The sequence below is a fragment of the Piliocolobus tephrosceles genome, chromosome 4 (genome assembly GCF_002776525.5).
Source record: "Piliocolobus tephrosceles isolate RC106 chromosome 4, ASM277652v3, whole genome shotgun sequence".
Lineage (NCBI taxonomy): Eukaryota > Metazoa > Chordata > Mammalia > Primates > Cercopithecidae > Piliocolobus > Piliocolobus tephrosceles.
The window spans coordinates 174222199-174240547 of NC_045437.1; the positions used below are offsets into that span (position 1 = coordinate 174222199).

The following is an 18349-nucleotide window of genomic DNA, read 5'->3' on the forward strand; positions in this document are numbered from 1 at the left end:
GTCTTACCTCTTCTTTATATCATCTCGAAGGAACCACGTGTCCCATTTTGTGACTCACTTATTTCACTCCTCATTATGTCTGTGAGTTTTATTCATATTGTAGCAACAGGTTTTCCCCCCTCTCCATTACTGGGAATGAATATACTTATTTGTCCTTTCTACTCTCAAGTCATGTCTGGATTGCTTCCAGTGTGGAGCTATTATGAATAAAACTAGTATGAAAGTTCTTATAAATTTCTTTTGCTGGCCATCTTTACTCATTTCTGTTGGGCATATAGCTAGCAGTAGTTATTTCTGAATTATAGAATAAGCATATATTTAGCTTTATTAGATACTTCCAAACTATTTTTCAGAGTGGTTTTTACCAACGTACACTCAGTATATGTGTGAGAGTTGGTCATTCCACGTTCCATCATACTTGGTATTGTCAGTTTGTTTTTTTCTAAATTTTACTTTTTTTGGTGTAGAGCGTAGTACCTTAATGTCATTTTATTTTTCATTTACCTGCTGACCATAATTTTGAACTCCTTTTTATATGCTAATTGGTCATTTGCATATCTTATTTTATGAAATGTTAATTCAAACCTTTTTCTCATTTCTAAATTACATTATTGTCTTTTTATAATTGAGTTGTAAGAGTTCTTTGTGTATTCTGCATGTGTCTTTTTACAGATATATGTATTGTGAATTTGTTCTCTCAGTTGGTAGCATGTCTTTTCACTCTCTAAATGATCTCTTTTTATTAACAAAAGTTTGTACTTCAATGATTTTTTTTTTCTCTCATTGGCAGTGCTTTTAGTGTCCTGTTGAAGACATGTTTACCCCCCTCAAGGCCATGAAGATATTCTCTTACGTATTTTTTAAAAGCTTCACTGTTTTACCTTTACATTTAAGTTTGTGATCCATTTTATACTGATTTTTTATATTGTATACAAAAGTATCAAGGTTCATTTTATTTTCCAATTCGTGTCATCTGCAAATAATGACAATTTTATTACTTCCATTCCAGACACTATACCTTTTATTTTTTCTCTTGCCATATTGTACCCATGAATGTTTTTGTAGTGTTTTTTTAAAATTTCAAAACATATGAGGGTTTCTAATCTCTTTTTAATGTTAGTTTCTAATTTTACTGCACGTATAGCATCCATTCTTTGGAATTTATTAAGCCTTGTTTTGTAGCCTTGTACATTATACATTTTTGCAAATGTCACATGTTTACTTGGTCTCCAGACCCGTTCGTTCTACTTGTAGAGAAAGATATAGAGGGAGATGTTGTTCATTTAAGGTATTTGCCATATCTTGCAGGATAGCGCCCCTAACCTTGAAGGTGTTCTCTTTTAGCTGGTGCCAAAATTGTGTGGTCAGCAGGCTATTCTGCTCTTCTGGTGATCCAGCTCCTTCTTGGAGATGGGTAAGACTAGTGAATTCCAGTGGTGTGAACACATTGTCATACTTTCTTTGCAGTAGTGTGACTCATTCTATGACTCAGGGGACAGGGTTGCAGTCATTCCCCATAAGTGCCTCTATTTTAATATCATAAGCCTCATGAACTTGAGCATTTAATTAATGCTGCAACCCTTATAATCAGATCCTAAGCTTAGTTCTCAACTACTTCCTCCTGCAGTTATTGGAATTAAGATGTGCTTTTAAAGGTGCCATCAGGGCTCTGTGATTTTCCACATAAATTCTCATGTGGCAATTTCATTTCTCCTTGTCCCCACTTATTCTCCCTAGGGCCATTAGAACAACCCAGATGACATTATAGTTCCTAAGATCTGTAGAACTCATAGCAATCAAGTTTTACAGCTACTTGATTTCCCAAAACCCTGACCTCCTGTGTCATCACCAGTGACAGTTTGAGTAACTGTGATACTACTATATGTCAAGGATTGTCCATACCCCATTCCCCCTGTACTCTTCAAGTATTGCACAATCCAATCCAGGGTTTTAAGGATTTTACTTTGTTTTCTGGGACCAGTCATAGTATCAGCTACTGTACCAATTAAGGTCCCAGTGGGAAAAAGATGGTACAGTCAAATTGGGCAATTTGAAGGGACTATTTATAAAAGTGCAATCAGAGTAGGGTAAACAATGAGAAATAGTGCAATACTCTGGGACTGTAAATAGTAGAATTTACAAGAGGCAAAGAGAAGGAGCAATTATGGGAACCTAGTTTAGGAAGTCACATGATAGGAGATAAGATATTTGGGCAAGAGGTTCTGCCCTCAGGCCTAGGTAACTCTGGATGGAGGCAGCTAAGGGAACAAATACCTCTACCTTACTTTTTGCCCTCCCTCAGATTTTCTACCAGGGATCTTCAAACAGAAATCCAAATACAAAGGAAATTAATACAAGGGAGTCTGTTGAGGTAGACTATACCTACAGGATACCCTTTCAGGACACACATAAGGATGGAAAGGAATGAAGAGTGGATCTAGAAGGGCAATCATAAAATATCCAGCAAAATATGAATTGGATCTTGTTGATGTTAAAAGTTGAGGTTCCTTAAAGATGTCCAAATGTAGATGCTGAGTAGCCATTAATGGCAGACAGACCATATTTAAAACTGTGGATGTAAAGGGCCTATAAACTGAGCTTCCTTGTGCATTAATATTTGGTTGAGGAAGATGGTCTTGCAAAGGAGACCGAGAAAAAGTAGCTGAGGACTTGGGAAGAAAGTCAGAAAAGGTGGAATAACAAAAGACAAGGAAAAGGTGTTTCAAGATGACGAGAGTCTACAGTGCTCAACCCTCTGATAATCAAGTAGGATAAAGAGTGTAAATGTTCATTACCTCTCCTCTGCCATGTGTCATGCCTTATAGGACCACCCTTACACTTGAGCTAGATCCACCTGGGATCCGCATTGTAGAGGGCTCTGTATATCATAAACACACATACACAATTCATTTATCAGTTACCCTTCAGGATCATTTTGGCCATAGGGAAATTCTTCTCCACCTCTCTTCCCCTATGTCCTTGAAAAAATAAATTAACTGTGTCCATAAACTTGAAGGTTTGTTGTTTGTACTGTTACTGACATCAGAGAAACATAATGCTTCAGAATGCAGGAAGATTTAAACAGTAGAAACATTTAAAAACAAAAGACAAATTAATTAACTTTTCACACTGTCCTCTTAGCATGAATCAAATAGATTCTTTTATGTAGAAGTATTCTTTCCCAGTAAGGTTGAACAGCATCTATATTCTTCCTTTTTATTAACTTTCAATTCCCAATTCCAGAGGTACCAGTGAAACAGGAAACTCACAAAGTTGCACTGCACAAAGATCAACTGACAAATATTTTGCAATTTAAACAATTCATATTCTCTTAGAGTTATATGTATTTAGGCTTAAACTGTAACATCCCTTAATGATGGTTTATATTGGCAATTAGATAGACAGTAAATGCTAAAATACAAATAGTTCTGCTTTTATAATAATATTTGATGATAGTTCATTACATTTTCAAAAAACTAAATTAAAAATTTTACTTTAAATACTTTTGATTTATATTTTTGATATTTATTAACTACACTGTACATTCTATTTTGCTTGAAATTCTAATACATAATTTTAAATATTTTAGAAGGAAACTTCTTAAAACATAACAATAATTAAAGTTTTGATTTTTACATTTATTTTACTTTACATTTCTCATTAAAATATATTCACATTTCATACACTGTAATACAACTAAATGTTATCCTTCAGAATCATTACTTTCAACAGAAGATAAATTATGCACATAATTTCACTGCAAAATTAATGATTTTGCTGAAATGACAGCAAGAAAAAATAAATTTTATTAAATAAATATATTTTGTGAATTATGTCTTTTACACATCAATAGTTATTAAATTTTGTTGTTTAATATTTTACCAACTTGCAATCACATCAAACCAGACTTAACACAAATTTTTCTTTTTTTCTTTATGTAGTTATTTCTGTCAAGGGGATGGAACATATTTTACTTACCAGTTGCTTATTTGATTTATTATTGACATCTCTGACAGTACATCTCATTGTCAGATGTGTGATTTGTGTTACACATGTCCATCTGAAGAGATCATCAAAGAGGCGCAACAAGGCTGTTTATTTCACCCGGGTGCAGGCAGACTGAGTCCAAAAAAGGAGTCAGCAAAGGGTGGTGGGATTATCACTAGTTCTTACAGGTTTGGGATAGGCGTACAAAGTACATTCTTAAGGGCGGGGGAGAATATTACACAGTACCTTCTTAAGGGAGGGGGAAACTACATCATATCATTTAGCATGGGGCAGGAACAAATCACAATGGTGAAATGTCATCAGTTAAGGCTATTTTCACTTCTTTCATGTGTCTTCCGTTGCTTCAGGCCATCTGGATGTGTACGTGCAGGTCACAGGGGATATGATGACTTCACTTGGGTACAGAGGCCTGACATTCCTGTCTTCTTACATTAATAAGAACAACAAAACAAAATGGTGGTGAAGTGTTGGGGTGGCGAAAATCGTGGGGGGTGGTATGGAGAGATAATGGCGATGTTTCTCAGGGCTGCTTCGAGCGGGATTAGGGGCAGTATGGGAACCTATGGTGGGAGAGATTAAACTGAAGAAAGATTTTGGGGTAAGGGGTGATATTGTGGGGTTGTTAGAAGGAGCATTCGTTGTATAGAATGATTGGTGATGGCCTGGATGCAGTTTTTTATGAATTGAGAAACTAAATGGAAGACACAAGGTCCGAATAAGAGAAGGAGGAAAACAGATATTAAAGGACTAAGAATTGAGAGGACCCAGAACATCCAATTAGAGAGTGTCCAAGGGGGTGCAGCATAATTATTTGCTTGGTTGGCGAATTTTTGGGCTCTCTCCTTGAGTTTTTTTATGTTGTCATATACCAGGCCAGATGGATTTAGGTAAAAACAACAACAACAGCAACAGTCTTCATTTAAAAGTATACAGAGTCTCCTTTTTCAGCAGTAAGTAAATCGAGGCCTTGGTGATTTTGGAGGAAAGAGAAATGCAAAACCAGCAATTGTTTGTTAAATAAGGATGAGAAATGGCTAGGAGACAGTGAGTGAGATTGATAGTGTGGTGAAGATAGCTGGGGAGAGGTAGAGGGTGGCATAAGAATGGGAATGAGAATAAGAGTGAGTATAAAAGTAAAGAATAGAACTTCATCAGGGTGAAAGTGTTGGAGTGTGTCCTGTCAGCAAAGATCATCTATCCACTCCAAGAGGGAGTCAAGAGTGGTGGAATGGGGATAGATTTTCACAATGGAAAAGAAATGAGAGGTTTTTAAGAGGCAGGCTAATGGCTTGTAACCTACATGGAAGAGGTTATGAAATGATGACAGAATAGAATGGGCCTGTGAGGCTGGAAGGAGATACTCTTTTTTTTTTTTTTTTTTGGTCTAAGAACCATCTGCCCTGAGTGGAGAGGGATTGATAGGTGGAAACTTCAGTGGGAGAGTAAATAGGAGTGACCAATGAGAAGGAGAAAAACTGGCTGTGAGGGACAGAAGTTGGAACGCTAGCTGCTGCTTTAGCTACCTTATCAGCATAAGCGTTGCCCTGAGTGATGGGATCTGATGCCTTTTGATGGCCCTTGCAGTGAATGACTCCAGCTTCCTTTGGAAGTAAAGCAGCTTTGAGAAGAGTTTTTATTAAAGAGGCATTAATGATAGAGGACCCTTGCATAGTGAGGAAACCTCTTTCAGCCCATATAACAGCATAGTGGTGCAGGATATGGAAGGTATATTTAGAATCAGTATAAATATTGATGTGTAGTCCCTTTGCAAGAGTGAGGGCCTGAGTTAAAGCAATGAGTTCAGCTTGCTGAGAGGTAGTGGAGGGGGGCAGAGTGGTAGCCTCAGTGATAGATGTGGAAGATACTATAGCATAGCCTGCCTTTGCTGGTGAGTGGCAATTAGGCCTGGTGGAACTGCCATCAGTAAACCAAGTGTGATCAGGGTGAGGAACAGGAAAGAAGGAAATATGGGGAAATGAGTGAGTGTCAGGTGGAGCAGAGATAGTCATGGGGGTCAGGTGAGGTATCCGGAATAATGTGGGAGGCTGGATTGAAGTCTGGGCCAGGAACAATGGTCATTGTGGGAGACTCAACAAAGAGTGAGTATAGCTGAAGGAGCTGGGGGTCAGAAAGCATATGCATCAAGTGTAAGGAGGAAAATAGATTTTGAAAGTTATGGGAACTATAGAGAGTAAGTGGAGCATAGCTTGTGATTTTGAGGGCCTCTAAAAGTACTAAAGCAGCAGCAGCCACTGCATGCAGACATGAGGGCTAGGCTAAAACAGTAAGGTCAAGTTGTTTGGACAGAAATGCTACAGGGCACAGTCCCAGCTCTTGTGTAAGAATTCTGACCACACAGCACTGTACTTCAGCTGTATGTAATGAAAAGGGTTGGGATGAGTTAGGGAGAGCTAGTGTGGGAGCAGTTTTTAGGGCAGTTTTTTAAGGAATGAAAAGGGGAGTGGGGAAAGGATTTAGGATTTATGCAGTTAGCTAGGTTTATCTAGAACAGAATAATGGATTGTGGAGCAAGGTATTGAGGATAGGGGAGTATATGGGTTTGGCACCACAGGGTGGATAAGCAAGACAATTTGGTTGATAAAGCGCAGATCCTGAACTAACCTGTAAGACTTGTCTGGTTTTTGGACAGGTAAAATGTGGGAACTGCAAGGAGAGTTTATAGGCTTTAAAAGGCCATGCTGTAGCAGGCAGGTGATAACAGGCTTTAATCCTCTTAAAATCTGTTGTGGGATGGGATATTGGCATTGAGTGGGGTAAGGGTGATTAGGTTTTAATGAGATGGTAAGGGGTACATGATCGGTCGCCAAGGAGGGAGTAGAGGTGTCCCATACTTGTGGATTAAGGTGGGGAGATACAAGGGGAGAATGCAAAGGTGGCTTTGAACTGGGGAAAAGGGTGGCAATGAGGTGTGACTGTAGCCCAGGAGTAGTCAGGGAAGCAAATAATTTAGTTAAAATATCTCAGCCTAATAAGGGAGCTAGGCAGGTGGGGATAACTAAAAAGGAGTGCATTAAAGAATGTTGTCCAAGTTGGCACCAGAGTTGGGGAGTTTTAAGAGCTTTAGAAGCCTGGCCGTCAATACCCACAACAGTTACGGAGGCAAGGGAAACAGGCCCTTGAAAAGAAGGTAATGTGGAGCGGGCAGCCTCCGTATTGATTAAGAAGGGGACAGACTTACCCTCCACTGTAAGAGTGACCTGAAACTCAGCGTCCGTGACTGTCCAGGGGGCCTCAAAGGCGATCAGGCAGCATCAGTCTTCAGCCGCTAAGCCGAGAAGATCTGGGAAGGAGTTAAGCAGGAAGCCTTGGACCAGAGTTCCAGGGGCTCTGGGAGTGGCTGCCAGGTGAGTTGGACAGTCCGATTTCCAGTGGGGTCTCACACAATTGGGACACGGCTTAGGAGGAATCCCGGGCTGCGGGCATTCCTTGACCCAGTGGCCAGATTTCTGGCACTTGAAGCAAGCTCCTGGGGGAGGCGGTCCTAGAGGAACACCTGGCCACTGTGGTTCAGACATTTTGAAGTTCTTGTGTGCTGGAGATGTGGCTGGGGTTTCTCTCACAGTGGAGGCAAGTAATTGCAACTCAGAAATATGTTGCTACTTGGCTGCCTCTACTCTATTATGGTACACCTTGAAGGTGAGGTTAATTAGGTCCTGTTGTGGGGTTTGAAGCCCAGAATCTAATTTTTGAAGCTTTTTCTAATGTCGGGAGCTGATTGGGTAATAAAATGCATATTGAGAATAAGACAACCTTCCTCTGGGGTCTAGGATAGTAAAGCATCTATGGGTTGTTGCCAAATGGGCCATGAACTGGGCTGGGTTTTTATATTTGATGAAAAAGAGCCTAAATGCTAACCGATCTGTGAGAGGTCAGATAAAGAAAAAAGGAGCATTAACCTTGACTATGTCTTTAGCTCCAGCCACCTCTTTAAGAGGAAATTGTTGGGCAGGTGGTGGAGGGCTAGTTGTGGAATGAAACTACAAGCCAGACTGGGTGTGAGGAGGGGAGGTGATAGAAGGATTATAGGGTGGGGGAGCAGAGGCTGAGGGAGAATTGGGACCTGGCTCGGCCTGGTGAGGAGCAGCCTGGGGAGAAGGGGAGAGGTCAGATAAGTCCATAGAAAAGCAGCATTCAAAGGACTCAGAACTTGGGGTGGAGACTGAAGGAACAGACAGGAGAGAAAGAAGAAAGATTTGGGATGAGTTGCATTGGGAGCAGAGGCTAGGTAGGGACCGATGTGTAAAAGAATGCCTGGACATCAGGCACCTCAGACCATTTGCCCATTTTTTGACAAAAGTCATCCAGATCTTGTAAAATGGAGATATCAAAAGTGCCGTTTTCTGGCTACTTGGAACTATTATCGAGTTTGTATTGGGGTCAGGTGGTATTGCAGAAGAAAATAAGGTGTTTAGGTTTTAGGTCAGGTGTGAGTCAAAGGGGTTTTAGGTTTTTAAGAACACAGCTAAATTAGCTAGGCATGGTGGCAGGCACCTGTAGTCTCAGCTACTCGAGAGGTTGAGGCAGAATCACTTGAAACCGGAAGGCAGAGTGTCAGGCCTCTGAGGCCAAGCAAGCCGTCATATGCCCTGTGACCTGAAGGTACACATCCAGATGGCCTGAAGCAACTGAAGATCCACAAAAGAAGTGAAAATAGCCTTAACTGATGACATTCCTCCATTGTGATTTGTTTCTGCCCCACCCAAACTGATCAATGTACTTTGTAATCTCCACCACACTTAAGAAGGTTCTTTGTCATTCTCCCCACCCTTGAGAATGTACTTTTGAGATCCACCCCCTGCATGCAAAACATTGCTCCTAACTCCACTGCCTATCCCCAAACCTATAAGAACTAATGATAATCCCACCCCCCTTTGCTGACTCTCTTTTCGGACTCAGCCCGTCTGCACCCAGGTGAAATAAACAGCCTTGTTACTCACACAAAGCCTGTTTGGTGGTCTCTTCACATGGAAGCACATGAGACACAGAAGTTGCAGTGAGCCAAGGTCGCGTCACTGCACTCTAGTTCTGGGCAACAAGAGCGAAATTCCATCTCCAAAAAAAAAAGGAAACCATATCTTAATAAAAAGTCATGAAAATGTATACCTGGGCTTTCTCATGAAGGTTTTATAGTTTAAGCTCTTACATTTAGATCCATCGTTCATTTTTTAGTTCATTTATATTTGTGTGAAAAAGGGGTTTCAGCTTCATCTAGTTGTACCAGCACCATTTATTGAAAAGCCTAATCTTTCCCCCACTGAATTGTCTTAGCACAATTGGCTGCAAATGTAATGTTTTATTTTTGGCCTCTCAATTCCATTCTATTGACTTGTATGTCTATTTTTAATGTCTTGATTTTTATGTCTTGATTAAGGTAGTTGTGTAGTGAGTTTTGTGATAAGTGTGAATCCTCCAACTGCTTTTCTTTCTCAAGATTATTTTGGCTATTTGAAGTCCTTTACATATCCATATGAATTTTAGGATCTACTTGTCAATTTCTGCAAAGAAGGCAACTGAAATTTTGACAGAAATTGCATTTGATCTATAACTAACTTGATTTAAACTTTTAAATATATATAAATATGATATGTAGACCTCCAGGCCCCACAAATAGATTGGACTTTATATTATTTTTATGACTCATTGTAATTCTATGAAGAAGATATTATTAAGAAACTTCCTCAAGATCACACAGTTAGAAAGTGGCTGAAATGAGATACCAACTCTTGTATGTGTAAACTACAATCCTCTCATAGTATCATGCCATCCGTAATAATAACATCTTATAATTTTTTGAGCTGTATATTATCTTACATATTCTCATTACTCACAAAGTTACATAAATTAGAAAATATAAAAATTATCTCCTGATTTGCTGCCATAGCACCCCATGTACACTCCTATTATCATAGCTCCTCCTCACACTGTATTCTACTTGCCTGTTCTTTACCAGACAGTGAGTGCTTTAGGAGCAGAAATATGTCTGGTTCTTATATCTCTGGTGCCTGGAGAAATGCTTGGTACTAGAAGGGGCTCTGTGATAGCTGACTGAATAAATGATTGTGTTATACATTCTTCCCTTAGGATTCAGAGGCTGGCGTTGCAAGTTCCCCTGTACTTGAGTGTGGTTCATTTTCCCAACTACTGTGGGGAAGCTCAAGACAGAGACCAGAGCCTTGCTCTTAATAGGTACCCCACACATAAGATCAGGTCCAGGCTGCATTCTTCCTGGGTCCAAGGAGAAGAGCCAAGTCAACTCGTTTTGAGAAAACCAGCACATGCCATTCACAACAGAAAAAACATAAATGACTAATGAGTGTAAAAAAGGTGTCTCATCTCACTATTGATCACAGAGACACAAGTGAAACAAGAATTTGTCTTTGACCTATAAAATTGCAAAGATTAAAAGGTGATAATACTCAGTGTAGTAAGAACGTAAGAAAATGGGTCCTTGCTGGGAATGTAACTTGGTAAAAGTTTTTTGAAGGGCAATTTGGTAATGAATGTCAAGTTATAAAATAGGAATATGCTTAGATACATCAATTCTGCACTTTGAACAAGTGCACAGTGCTGGAACAGCCAGTCCCCTTGGGCCCCTGGCACTCTTCTTCTGGGTGTGGTAGGGCTGCAAGACTGATTGCTCTGTTACAGGGCAATTTCTCAAGGTTATTTTATGTGCTGGCAAATTTGAGAGATAAGGTACAATCTTCCTCCACACCAAGTGTAGGCTTATATACTGCTTGCTATAAAGCAATAGATTCCCAAAGCTCAGGGTTCCTTAGATATAACACAAACCCCCTGTGCGCATAGCATCCATATGGCCCGTGTTGTGTCACCCCATGGGACTTGGTGGCAAAGGAAATCAACATAAACAAGTTGATGCTCATGTTGTCTGCTGTGCAATGAGTAACAAGGTCCTTTGTCCCTTAAAAATGTTATCATCCCATTTTCTACAGATAAGTAAACTGGGGTTCATTAAAATTAAATAGCCAGCCCAGAGCACATGGTCATTTACATGGTCATCCATTGCAGATGGAACCAGAGCCCAGGGTGACTGACTGAGCCTCAGCAGCTAACCACGGATCATTTGGATAAGCAATATGAGAGACTGATAGAGAAGAATCACAGGGCAAACTCTCACAACAAACTTTATGTAATTAGCCTGCTGGATTGTCTGGCACTCTCCAATCACTCTGAAAAGCATCCAAACTGTTGCCATGACCTGCTGAATGCTCGTGGCTACTGGGTCACGCACTAGAACGGTGGTTCTCAGAGTATGGTCCCCAGACCAGAAGCATTGGCAGCCCCTATAAGTTAATATAAATGCAAATTCTCAGGCCTCCTGGATTTGCTTAATCCAGACCTCCTGGAATTGCTAAAACACCGCAACCTGTGTATTCATAAGCCTTCCAGGTGATTCTGAGGCACACCCAAGTTTGAGAAGACACTGCTCCTGTGCAGGGTGCAAAACTCCCCTTCCTTCAGCTGAGCTGCCTCCTTACTGAGACTGCAGAGCTAGTTCTCACACCTGTTCGTGACAATTGTACTTGTCACTCGATTTACATATTTCAGTTAATGATTATGTTTACCAGTGAAATATGAGGGCAAAAGAAAAGGAATGATTGTTTCTATGACAACCACATTGAATATTTTAGAAAGTCAATGAAAATAAGTCACTAAAAAATGTTCTTGAAAGAGAAAAATTGGTGAACATCTACTGTTTTGTACTCTTTTATGAGTCGTTATTCATTCCACTTTAAATAAACCATATCTGGAGATCAGAAAAAATAAATGTGGTTTAGACAAGTAATGTGGAACTAAATACCAAACAATGATTCTATATTCAAAGAAAAGGCAGGGCTACATCAAAAGATTTGCAAATGAATATGCATTTACATGTTTTAAGTTAAAATGTTTAGGCCGGGTGCAGTGGCTCACACCTGTAATCCCAGCGCTTTGGGAGGCCGAGGCGGGCGGATCATGAGGTCAGGAGATCCAGACCATCCTGGCTAACATGGTAAAACCCCATCTCTACTAAAAATACAAAAAAATTAGCCGGGCGAGGTGGCGGCGCCTGTAGTCCCAGCTACTCGGGAGGCTGAGGCAGGAGAATGGCGGGAACCCGGGAGGCAGAGCTTGCAGTGAGCTGAGATCCGGCCACTGCACTCCAGCCTGGGCGACAGAGCGAGAGTCTGTCTCAAAAAAATAACATAACATAACATAACATAACATAACATAACATAACATAACATAAAATAAAATAGTATATGTGTATTTTTTATAATTTCACATTTAACTGACTCTAAAAAAATTAGTTGACTGACTTCTAGTCTCCACTATGTGGGGGAGAGAGCTTCCCTTGGATAGGATTTAAATCCTGATAAGAGATAACAACCTAGAATGGGGGAGTAAGATACAACGAACTTCTTTCAATTGCTGTTCCTTTCATTCTTGGCTCATGAACAAAGGTTTGGTTCTCCCCTCTTTGCTTCTATGTCTCTGAACCAAGAGGATACCATCGTTAAACAGCTATATCCTTGTAGCCTTGAAAAGGTATTATCAGGAGCATGTTTAATGGTAATACATGGGACATGTCCTAACCTCCATTATTAAGCCCAGTGGTTGATCAGTTTGCCTCTTGGGCTCTGGTTAAAAAAATTTATTTGTCCTGCTCAAGAGTGCAGAAGCATGCAGGACACAGTGATGAGAAAGAAGTGAAGCCATTTATCCCAGAGACAGGAGCCACTGTTCTCCTCATCCTACCCTTCTCCTTTGAGAACCGTTCCTCACCTCCTTCTCTCCTGGGCTCCCGTGTTGGCCCCCTCCCTTAGTGTGTTGGACCCAATGGAAACTTAATTTCTGCTGGTCAATCTGTTCATTTTCCTGCAAATGGGGATTAGGCACATGCAAACTCTAAGTCTTTACTGAATGTTTGAATTGGAAGGGAAGAACAACTAGGGCTGGTGCAGTGGCTATATCCTCCCATACGCTGGGATAAGCAGAGAGAGCCAGCCTAGAAGAGAGAGAATGAAGCCTTTGCTCAGAGAAAATTGGAAACAAGAGAGATCCTGTGACTGTGGACAGAGTAACTTGGGAAGCTAGTTGAGTTTCTTGTCTTCAGGAACTATAAGCTACCCACATCACCCCCATCCTTCTAATAAATTGCTTTTTTTTTCCTCCTTAACCTCATTTTACTAGGCCCCTGTTCTTTGCCTGACGCTATTCTTGGAGCAACAAGTACTCAGTGCCAGGCATCTCGGTGAGTATATTGAAAACACACATTGGCAATTCTATGACAATGACTTTTGTTGTTTAAAATCTGAACTTTAAGTAGTTGCAGATAGGGCTCATTTACTGACTAGCAACAGGGGTCCTCACACAGAAAGGCGACGTCTCAGTTTGAAACAGGAACAGCCTGGGAATCATTAAAAATCAAAGATAAGCAGAATTCGGATAATGTGTTACAGAAGAGACGTTTACTTAAGCAGAACAGAGACTGTTAGACTACTCTCTTAGCTATTCTTAGCCAATGATGTTATAAAGCTATTAAGTTTTGAAAGAATTGGACGTTTACATCAGGGACATTGTATAGCATTTGTTTATTTTTTATACATAAGCATAGCTAAATTAGTTCTTATTTTATAGTGTTGATGTAATCATTACTTGTTTGCCGTGTTTGTGTGTGTGTGTGTGTGTGTGTGTGTGTGTTTCAGCCAAGGAACAGACTTTTGGTGTAATAGTTTTAATATAAGCAGAGTACATTCATTTCAATTCCTTTTTTACTTTTGCAGAAAACATACAAAAGAGAGTTAAGGGATTAAAAGTGCAGAATCTAGTTTTAGACAGACACGGTTTCAAAATCTGGCTTTGCTACTGTTAGCTGTATGACCTTAATTGACTTATCTAACCTCTCTAGACCTCCCTATATTAAAAGTGGAAAGTAGTAATTTCCCTGTAATAGGACCATCCTGAGAAAGAAGCAAGATATATGTGTAAAGCAATTTGGCAGGTCTAGTACACAGTAAATGCTCATAATGATAGCTTTTGTGGCAGCTCTATCCTCTGACAGATCGCACATATTGAGTGCTGAGTTTGTGCCAGCTCCTTACATCTATACTATATTCATTTTTTGATGCAATTAAAGCTTTCATTTGTTATGCATATTGGCACCAAGATTTATTCTTTGTCCATGTATTTTGTTTTCCTATTTTTATCCATCCCCAGACTTGACATGGGTATATGAACATATTCCATATGAACCAATCACACAAGACCTGTAGTCCAGATAGAAATTAGCTACCTTTCTTGTTTTAAGAACAACTTGGTAATATTATGTAATTATATATTTTTGAGTAGACATGCTTTATACTTAGGAGCATACGTATATGAGGTATATAATATTTTAAAATAAATTTACTGAAGATACGCAAGAAAATGCCTCATTATTTTATAATAATCTCTTTTCTCTTTCTCCTTTCTCTAAAAAGAAAAAAAAATCACAATACTACAAAAAAAAAAAAAAAAGCTAAATTACTCCCCATCCAATGGCATTTGGCAATTTCTTAAAATCATCTGTCCCTCTAAATCTAAAACATTTTCCACCCCAGTATATTCAAAAGAATATGCTATGAGTAATAACCAAGGAAGAGGTCAAGAGAATCTTTTGTGCCCTGGGATACTGGTTTCTTAAGCTACAACACTGAGGGCAGAGAGGACCACACTTACTTTTGGCACATGAGTTAAATCTCACATATCACTTCATAGTTGCCCCTCACACACATCCTGTGGTTTGCCACCCATACCCAAGCTTAACTCTGCATACCACCTTCCCCAAAGATTCTCAGTGTTCTCCACTGTTTGCAGCTCTGGTCGTATACTGTGGCAGGACCTCATCCTGTGACCACAGTTCCTCAAGAAGAGTTTCATTGTTTGACTTCTGCTCCCTGAGCTTGTCTACCTACTGCAGTGTGTATTCTTGCATTTAGTCCATGGGAACATACTTTCTTTTTATAAATTAGTGTAAAGTATCATGCATGGGTTTAGGGAAAACACAGTATTATGTAGTGCCATACACAGACAACACACCATGAACTAGACCAGAGTTATATAAGAACAGCATGTTGTTATGTTTTATTCCCAAGTATTAAGAAAGCTCATGTGAGATTATTCTCTGCACCTTAGCATTTTATCATTTTCATCTTTAACACATTATCTTGTCCTATTTCTATTTTTTCCCCACATCAAATTTCTGAAGGGAATTTTTAAACCAAATATATATATATATAATATACATGTACATATACATATACATACATATATATGTATAGTAGATCATAATTCAGAAACTGTGTCTTTGCCATAAGTTTAGCTTGAAAAAAGCTCAATTCACCCGCTTTGAAGATTAACTACTTCATCACATGTAACCAGAGAGTGAGGAATAAGGGGCAGGTTCACTTTCATCTCAAATATTATAACCTCAAAAATAAAAGTTTACCCTATTCTCCACTGGAATTATGCAAATACATAAAATATGAAGTATCCACACTCAATACTGAGTATATCATATGTCAAATTACTGGTGGATATTTTTCTTTCTCTTGCTTAATCAGCTGTATGTTGAGAAATTTGTATATTGGGCAGATAACAAATGATTGCCACGTGGGGACTGCCAACATACCAAATTTTCTTTTATCTGTTCAGAAACGTCAGTGTGCAGTTATCTAATCATATTGATATTCTGATGGTGATTAACATATGTTATATAATCTTTCTGTGCCTTTCTTGATGGGGTCAGATTCTGTACCACACAAGTCACAGTATTTCAAAAAGCTATTGTGAAAGTAAAGCTAAAGGCAACAAAAGAATGAGTCATTAGTCATTGGGTTTTGTTTTTTTTCCACCTATGTGTATCATGTTCTAAAATGAATTAAAGATGAGCAATTATCAGATGTAATTCTGCGCTCATGTTCTCACACTCTCTGATGGGCGGAATTTTCACAAGGGCTGCGCTGTCATCATTTTGTCAGGACCTTTGGAGACAAGTTCGAGGGTAATGTTTAGTCAGCATAAATATCAAAATGCTCAATAATAAAACATTTTATCCATCTGGTTTTAATCGCAAGCCTCTTTAATCTAAATGATTATTGTATTGTGTTTCATACATATTCTGTAAAGATCAAACTGAGTCAATGCCTCTAAAGAGGAAAATAAAATTTTAGCCCTATAAAAAAATTGTTAAGGTCAGGTTTATATTCCTATTATGAATTTAAAAATATTTCTTTGCTTTAAGCAATATTGCCTCCTTGAAATCATTGTTTTCAAAAAAAGAAAATAATTTTCTACTTTCTAGTTTGCAGAAAAGTTAATATTATCAGAGAATCATTTAACAAAAAGATACCAAGCTCTACTAATTTAACAAATCGTTCTCCATTAGACTGGAACTATACAGGAGATGGTAATTAGAAACTGTCTTCCTTGCCATTTGTCCTCATTAGCCCTAGCTCAGTCTATGGTCAGATTATATCCTTCTCATATGTTAAATTGACAATCAACCATCATTGAAGGTAAAATGAATAGTAATGGGCCACCTTCTGACCACAGGACACCTAGGCATGCTGTTTCTTCCACAGGGAAAACCCTTCACTATTCCTTTAGCACAATCTATAGTCCTTAGCTTGCTTTTCACTTCCTCCTGGAAGCCTTCTCTGACTGCCCTGAGTAGGTCGATAACTCACTTCCACATTAGATGCTCTCATAGCATCTATTTTGCATCTTATAGCAAAATAAAATTTAAACTGTAATATTAGTGAAAGCCTGAAGGGAGCCATCTATTTACAAAATAAATAATTTTTTACTCTTTCCCAATTTAAAATTCCTCATCTGTAGCTTGGGCACTGTTTTCTCTACAGCATGCTGTCTGCCATTTTATTTTAGCTATGAGGCTGCAGTCAAGTTGGAGGAAAACATGACATAAGAGTAGGCAGCCCAAAACTCTAGGCCTGGGAAATTATGGGAAGAGAATGAAAAAGGCAGGGAGCCCCAGTTCTCCTCTACAGGCTTTAACTGGAAGCATGGTAGATGAATTAAGGGGCAGATGCTCATCCAACTCATGTTTGGAACACGAAAGAGGCAATTCTCTCTCCATTTGCCCCACAAAACGGGGAGGTTTACGAATCTATTGTGTAGCCTCATTAGACAGAGAGAGGGCTGGGATTAACTTTACCAATTCTCTATTAATTTCCAGGTGTCAGGACCCAGAGATTCCTACACAACACAGGGGACCCTGTGAAGAAGCCTGTGTTGAGAGCAGGCAGCCTTAGTAGGTGTTGGCATGGTGAGGAAAGAAGTCATCCTGCTTCAGAGGCTGTGCAGTAGATTGCTTAGTCAAGGTTTGGATGGGGCATGTGGCAGAGATTCAGAGGGTCCACAGCACTGGCAAAAGCCCAGGTGAGGCTGCAGCAGAGGCACTGCCAGGCCCTGACCCAACTAGAAGAACTGGGCCTGTGGATCACAAACAGAGCTCCAGCAGCCTCAGGCATCAGCCACTCATGCCTGCAGGGCAGGATGTGGCTAGCACTCAAGAGACACCACTGAGGACACCAGAGGACACTCCAGAGGACACTTCCTGGATTCAGTGATTTCATCCTTCTGTCAAAGCACCTGGTCCTATACCCAGATATAATTTTAGAGAAGGTCACAGGAAAGGGACAAAGTGCTCAGGAAGACTAAGCATTTACCTAAAGAGGATGGCGCGCGCGCACACACACACACACACACACACACTATAAACCAGCTCTGTCTACTTACACTGTTTAAACTAAAAGAAACTGAAACATCTTTCTTCCCTTTTTTTTTGAAGCCGAGTCTCACTCTGTTGCCCTGGCCGTAGTGCAGTAGTGGTGTGATTTCGGTTCACTGCAGCCTCCGCCTCCCAGGTTCAGGTGATTCTCGTGCCTCAGCCTCTTGAGTCAATGAGACTACAAGCACGTGCCACCACACCTGGCTAATTTTTGTATTTTTAGTAGAGAGAGGGTTTAACGATGTTGGCCAGGCTGGTCTTGATCTCCTGGCCTCAAGTGATCCACTCTCCTCGGTCTCCTAAAGTGCTGAAATTACAGGCTTGAGCCACCATGCCCAGCAACTTCTTTCAATTGTCACATCTAAGGTATCTTCATACCCTAGATAAGGTATGGCCCAAGACATTGGGGGTATTCATGAGGAAGGCCAGAGCAGAACAGTTTCAGAAAATGTAGCAATTCTGCACCTTTACATCCAGTGTGAGTTCAGTGTATAACCCTGCTACATAATCAATCAAGAAATATTC

At 39.8% G+C, this 18349-nt stretch overlaps 1 long non-coding RNA gene across 1 annotated transcript in view; it reads left to right on the forward strand.

The window, feature by feature from the left end:
- The window catches only part of LOC111527845, a 28976-nt gene extending 13076 nt beyond the window's left edge, over positions 1 to 15900 (forward strand). Inside the window, exons 4-5 of the long non-coding RNA XR_002726797.2 lie at positions 13225 to 13285; positions 15727 to 15900. This is a non-coding gene — a long non-coding RNA (uncharacterized LOC111527845). The remainder of the gene's footprint in view (positions 1 to 13224; positions 13286 to 15726) is intronic.
- The last annotated feature ends 2449 nt before the right edge of the window (positions 15901 to 18349 follow it).